Here is a 7551-nt window from a genome sequence, read left to right on the forward strand (position 1 = left end):
TCCTCTTTTTCTTTTTTTATAAGTCTAAGAAATCCAATCATTTCTATATGTGTCAAACCTCAAGCTTGATCTCTCAAACAAAGGCGGGCGAATTTGATTTGAGTGAATTCAGGAGCTTTGTGCCAATGAATAAAACATTGCTTCTCCTTGATGTTACCCGGACTTATCAAGTCACAGATTCCCCCTTTGAGCTCAGTGGTGACACAGAGCAGGAACCCCTGTGCAGGATGAAACAGAAAAGATGAAGTTTCTACTGTATATCTTCAGCTTGGGCTGCGAAGAGAGATAACTGCACAAACGCGAAGATACACACGTATGAGCGACACATGGAAATGATGGAGGAGATTGACTTTTGATCAGTTTTTTGATGAATGATGCATTGCGACAAGTATTGTAAGAGAAAGAAAAACAGAAAGAAATATAGAAAGTTTATCTTCGATTTCATCTTCTCTGTCATATACAACTTGCGCAAATCCCTTCAATTGTGCAAAAATTGGATATGTGGGGATTAAGAACACTGCGTGGGAGTTATACAATATATACATTCTTCTTTAATCCACAGTTTCACTTGCAGGCTCACAGGGACTGCATGTGTGACATTCATACATATTTAAGTGTGCTGGAAGCTGCTGCAGGGTCAAATTAGTAATTGAAATGGGATTTACTTTTTCTTAAAGTAATCAATCAGAAGTGGAATTAACAGCTTTAGGCCCAGAAATTTAAAAAGGACACCCACGTAGAATGATTTAAACTGATTTTTCATTCTCTCTACAGCACACTTGTCAGTGTTGTGGTACTGTAGGTGGCCAAATTGCTGCTAAGATGTGGAGCAATTAAGGAAAGCCTAACATTGGAATAATACGCCCATGGATGTCTACCTATTCCACCCTCATCTGTCCCAAATCCTCCAAAACTGACAACAAACTGCTTTTATTTTTAAGCTTTTTTTTTGGCTTCACTGGATGTTATACAGTCAAGATAATATATAAGTAAAAGATTAATCTAAGACACAACATATTAGATGAGGAAAAATACACAGCAAGAACTAATTAATACTATCAAAGTTCATTTCAACACATCTAATGTGTTTATGTGGGCTCAAACCACAGTTTACTCTATTTGAAGTTTTGGTATTTTAACACTGTAGAATCATTACTGACATTTTGTGTAGTTAAAATGTAAGACTCCTCACCAGAGTTAGCATTTTAGCCAAGTTAGGGACATGGCTAGGGAAGGTAATGTCGGTCTGTCAGTTCAAGACTTTGGTCCTGACTGAAATATAATTAAAACAATTTGATGGATCGCCACAAATTTATTTATAGACATTTTGTACAGACATTCATGGTCTCCAGATTAAGATGAATCTTAATGACTCTGGTGATCCTCTGAGCATGACAGTTGCACCTTTAGGTGAAATGTCTCAACTATTGCTTGGATTGCCAAGAAATTTGATACACTCATTAATGTTCCCCTCCAAGATTCATTATAATAACACTGGAGATCCTTAGGTGACTTTTTGTGCAGAATCATTATCAGGACAAATTACACCTACGAAACATCAGCAGGTTAGTAGCTGACCTTAGCATCTGGCTCAAAGCTAAATACCAAAGTACATTAAGAGAGAGCTGGTTTGCATAATTAAATCAAATCAATCAAACCTTTCTCACAAGAAATTACTTACAAGGAGCTGAAAAGACAGAGAAACTTCTGTAATACCGTAAAAAGCCTTGAAAAAAATAAAGTCAAAGAGAGCAGAGACAGCCTTGTTTTCATGCGAAGTGAATCTAAAGATATACTGAAAGAGGTGCTAAACTACCAAATCGAAAGATCAAAATATCTTGCTTTAATTGACAGCCTGACAACTGTTTAGCTAACCTTTGGTGACACACAGCAGATAATGACTAAAAAAATCACACCAAGCAAGATAAAGATGAATATCTGCATCAAACTACAGTGGCTATTTGCCTCACAGGAGAGATGTACAACAAGTCTACTCTCTCCTTCTCAGTAGATGGCAGACTTGCCCTGTGCAGGCTTCCAGGCTCAGATAACACTGAACCTTCTCCACTCCCTACATTATTAACACTGCTGGCATGTCTGACTACAATCTGTGTGTGTGTGTCTCAGAAAGTGAGAGAATATGAATGAGAGAGAAAGAAGGACTGGTCAGAGAAAGAGGTGAGCATTTTTCCCCATGTGTAGTATTTATTTCTGAGGTCAGGTGTACCAGAAAACAGTGTTGGATTCATGAAACATGCATACACCTTGGAAATTGTCCTTGTACCAAATTTTTCCCGATGGGAATCGTTAAAGTTTAATTTCATCCACATTATCTCGTAACAGCTCACGTCCGACGAGTGTCAAACAGTCAAAATGTGAATGTTTGCCTATATAACAGTCGTATTTTCCTACAATTGGACAACTTTGCAAATCGTTCTCTTAGTATAACTATTTTCGTTCATATTTCACTCTCTGATAACAGAAAAAAGAGCATCTAAATACTGTACATAGTCTGGATAATCAGTATTTTACAACATCTGCCAACCACTATTTCAGCAGAAGTCACTGACTTTGCTGCTCAGTCTTCCTGATTAGGACAACAGCATCACATCAAGTGAAAAAAGACATCTGGCACAAATCAAATCATCCCACTGATTAGCTGACCGTAAGTGCCAGAGGTGCTACAGGGAGTAAACAAAAAACCTTCAACTTATCCTCTGAGACGGATTCTGATTTAAATAGTACACAAACAGCAAATTCATGGGATTATTTGCTTGGTGTAGATAATGAAGGGCACAGTGTTAGGTACAACAAAAGCATACTCCACGGTCTAATCTGAATTTAGAGTGTCATCAAGCAAAGCCATATATCATTATATTCCAGAAATTACATATAACACTTTCATGAAGTTGGGGAAATCACAAGAGAAGGATTAAAAAAGACTGGTCAGAATTATCCTGACTTTTAGTCAACAGCGTGGGTCAAGCTACAAAAACACTAGATCCAACATATTCCATTACAACATGGGAGAAGCAGCTGGCTCAAGAAGTGTTTTACTACATTTTCTATTCCCAATTCTTTTTTTTTTTCCTATCAACAACAATCTCAGTATTGCTAAACTTAGAAAAACAGGAGTCTGTGGCATTGCAGGCCAAAAGTGAACTAAGTAATCTAAAACTAATCTACCGATACTTCTGTGAATTCAATTCAATAAAAATTGAGTTTACACTGCATCCAAGAAACAGCTGTATGTTCCAACATGACACACACATGATAGAACTTCAACCTACTCAACTTTTCACTTGTCATCAAACTAACTGCCAGTCCTATTAACAAAAGCAGTACAATCTTAAACAGCGTTAAAAACCTCACTCACGTACTGACTGACAACAGCGCCCAAAACACCACTCACCACTTCCCAGATCAACAGAAGACATTAGGCTGCATAATACCCCTAGTGACAGGTAAAATGAACTTCAAGTGGAAAATTGGTGGAATGCGCCATTAAACTGCTTGATTGAGTGTGTCATGACTAGCCCCTGAGGGGGATGTTCTTTGAACTCTTTTGTTTGGATCTCTTTTGTGGACATTTGGACCTTTTCAGATTCTTGTTTAGTTTGTTAAGTTCTGTTCACAGTTCCTGTTTTATTTTGAAATCACTGCCCTTGTGTATCTTGTCTTGTTCTACTTCCTGTCTTTGTCTTGTTTCCCTCCTTTTCTGATTGTCTGCCCCGCCCTAATTGGTTTCACCTGTTGCCCATTGTCTGGTGTATTTAAGTCTCGTTATTTCCCTTTGTCCTGGTTGGTTCGTCTGAGTTCCCTGCCTGTTCCCATGCCCGTTTCCATGCCTGTTTCCATGCCTGTGTCGATACTCAAGTCTGTACCTGAGTCTGTGTCTTCCCCGTGTTTGATCCTGTACCTGTGCCTTGCGTTTTTCCCCACCTGATGGACTTACATTGGCTTCCTGTTTTCAAGTAAGGACTTTTGTATTTTTTGTTATTTGATTGTTGATTCTTGACCCTGGAATCTTCCAGTGATTCTTGGTTAATTAAAAGACTTTTAGTTCTACCTTTCAGTCTGTCTTGAGGGTTTTTTGCATTTGGGTCCTAGTCCTTGCTCCCCACCTTAACACAGTGCTTGAATAACAATGATTATAGATTATAATTCTAGTTCTATGAATACAGATGGCAACCTCTAATTCTTACTCTAGCTTTTACCAAGTTGTGTTTATTATTCAAGCTTACATTCTGGCATTCTACGTATTTTTTTGTGTGTCACTGTGTGCGCATGTAAGCACACACCTGTATTTGTCACAGTGCACACTTGCAAATTATCACTTCTCACCCAAATCAGAACTTCTTACTGTCGCCTGTGAAGTGAAAAATGTCCTGCTGAAAACATACCACTCCAGACCAATCACTGCGTTTAGCATTTCCTTTGACTGTGCTCTGATTGGATACTGGTTGCACCAAAAGGCTGCAGCACACTTGAGGGATGTGTGAAAAATGGGAAAAGTGCTCTACTTTTCATGAACTCATGAACTAGTAAGGCAGTCGAGGAATTCGTGTTAGCACTGGGCCCTGTGCTGCAGAATATTTTTGAATAATCCCATGCAAGTAGAAAGCTCTCTGTATGGCTCAGTTGGTAAAGCACGACAGTGACAGTACCAGGGTTAGTGGTTTGATTCCCTCTGTGGCAGAGCGTGACAAAACTTTATGCACACATGGCAACAACAAGCGATAAAAGCAGCCACGAAATGGTATGTGTAGTGAATGCTAATCTTCACTGAAACAGAAGTAATATATACAAGACTTTCACAGTTTGATGTCAGCGCCTTGACTTGCACAGCAACTGTAAATCAATGTAGGTATAATACAGTTGGGCCCCTCGTTCAAGGTAAAATATCAGCCCTATTAGTCCTGTCAAAAATACAGCTGCTACACGGTCCATTCATGTACCCCTCAGTGGAGACAGAGAAAGAGAGGAGGACAAAAAAACACAAAAGAGGAGGAGAGTGGTTTGAAAGACAAAAAGAAAAAGTGCAAGAGAAGAAAAACATTAAAGGAGCGATGTGGGTGAGCAGTGATATTTCTGAAAAGTATAATGTGTAAAGAAACCTGACTATGGGTTGTGTGGTACAAGAGTGAAGATGGGAAGAAGGTGTGAATGAATGATGAGAAGCAAGATGAAGAGTGGTTTTTTGAAAAAGAAAGACATTAGCGAAAACCATTGTAAATGTCAAATTGCCTTTTTGCAGTTAAGAGCCTATTTCAAAATTTAAGCTGAGTGTGAATAATAGAAGGTGAAGAGCAGGAAAGAACAGGTCTATGATCAGAGTGTCTTCATATTAACAGCAGGTTAATAGCAGGAAAGACAGTCGAACAAAGAGGTCAAGAGAGCAGAATCACCTTATATTGCTTCAAGAACCCCCAAACACATAGCACCCATTTATCTTCCATTGTTCTGTTTGAACAGAGTGAATGCGACCATGTTTGTACCAAGCCCTAGCTGACAAAGTGTTTCCAGGAGCAGAGGGGAAAACACTGGCATGGTGAAACTTTGTAAACACAAGAGAGGACATAACGTGACCTAAGATCAACACCAACACCCTATATCCACAAAGCTATACAAGGTTACCAACAAAAAGAGCCATATTTTTCTAATGAAATAACACTTTCAACAGCATGAACTGCACATTTCCTTTCACTTTGCAAGAGCCGAGCAGATAAAAACTACAGCTTAACTTTCCCTAAAGGCTTATTCAACATAAAGGATCCATGGTTCTACTGCTAAACTGACAACGAACATGAAAGCAAGATAGACTTCATCAGCATCAAGTCAGAAAGCGATATGAGTCAGTGGGCATAACCACGGTATAGACAGAGGAGATGTTCAAATGGGAGCCCTGCCCCAAAAAGTGCATTTTCCACAATTCTATGATATGTATATAAAAACTGACATGTTTAGAACATAGTTTTGAGGACTACAGTGACCATTTGAATTCAAATGTAAAGGAATAGTCTGTTATTTCTCTGAGATAGTGGCTGTTTGAATTATGCATTTTCCCTCAAGAGCCAAATAGTATAGCTTCCAATGAGGAAACATTACACACCTACAGCATGTTTATGTGAATACTGTGATTACAACAACAACTAATGGTGCAGTTCAACAAATGACAGATTATTCCTTTACACAAAAAAGACTGATGTGAATGACATTTCTTACCTGATCAGATGTGCTGTATCTCCAGAGCGTGTCTTCGTCCGGCCATTGCTTTCAGCATACTGCTCACTCTTCTGCCTGCCCTGCAACCAGACACCATTATTTCACCAAAGGAACAATGACTGACCTTGATGATCATTTTAATTTGATACAATAAATGTTGTATTAATAGTTTTACTTTATTTGCTTGCTATATAGTTAATGTGTAAAGAACAGTGTATAATGTACAGTAGTCAGTGGTGAAAGAAGTATTCAGATCCGTTACTTAAGTAAAAGTACCAATACAGCAAAGTAGAAATACTCCATTACAAGTAAAATTATTGCACAAAAAATAACATGAACATTAGCAGTAAAATGTAAGTACAGTATTAAAAGGTATTGGTTTGGTCCCTTTTACTGATATGTTATTATATATGACATGATTAGATGATGAATACTGAAGCATCAGTGCATAAGCAGCATGTTACTGTTCTACTGAACAGTAGTTCCACTGAATCTGATTAATGGGAGAGGAAACAGGAAAATACAAAGTTCTGATTCACAAATCAGTTTTTGGACTTCATCTCTGATCTTTGATTTTTTTTTTTTTTTTAATAAGATATCACTCATAAGCTGTTATCAACTCATAGACATCTGACATGTAACCCCACCTACACACTGCTGTTTGTAAGAAGCCAAGTTTGGAAACAACTGGTTTAATCTTTAACAATGTGTTGTCTATCTAAAGGTTGTTATAGTATCTACTGTAGAAGATCTCTTCTTACAAGTAATCAGTAAAATATGCTGTAAATATAGGGGAGTAAAGAGTACTTCCCTCTGAAATATGGTAGAGTGGAAGCATGAAGTAGCATAAAATGGAAATACTCAAGTACAAGTACCTCAAAACTGTACTCAAGTACAGTACTTGAGTGAATGCACGTCCCACCACATACAGTAGTAAGAGTTACCTGAAATGTTAGCTAACGCCTTACAGGTAAAACTAATGTTAGCAATTCAGCTGACCAGTTACTTACTGTCTGCCGGCCTTTCTCCATTACTTCATCCGATCTATCTGCTACTTCCTTTATTTGTTCAACTTCGTAGACAACCCGAATTTAAAAACTCGCTAAATTACCATCGCAAAACAAAAATACGAAATTAATTGACAATAAACAGTAAATGGCAATGGACAGATTAATTGACTGTGTTCATAAACAGAGGACGTACTTTAAATATTTTCTTCTGAAGACTGGGGCAGGGCCAGATTGGCGTTCTCGTAGTATTTGGGTGAGAGAAGACCCCCCTCCTCAAAGAACGCGTGGATGCGCCCGAGTGGTTCACTACGGAAGG

The sequence above is a fragment of the Toxotes jaculatrix genome, chromosome 23 (genome assembly GCF_017976425.1).
Source record: "Toxotes jaculatrix isolate fToxJac2 chromosome 23, fToxJac2.pri, whole genome shotgun sequence".
NCBI lineage: Eukaryota > Metazoa > Chordata > Actinopteri > Toxotidae > Toxotes > Toxotes jaculatrix.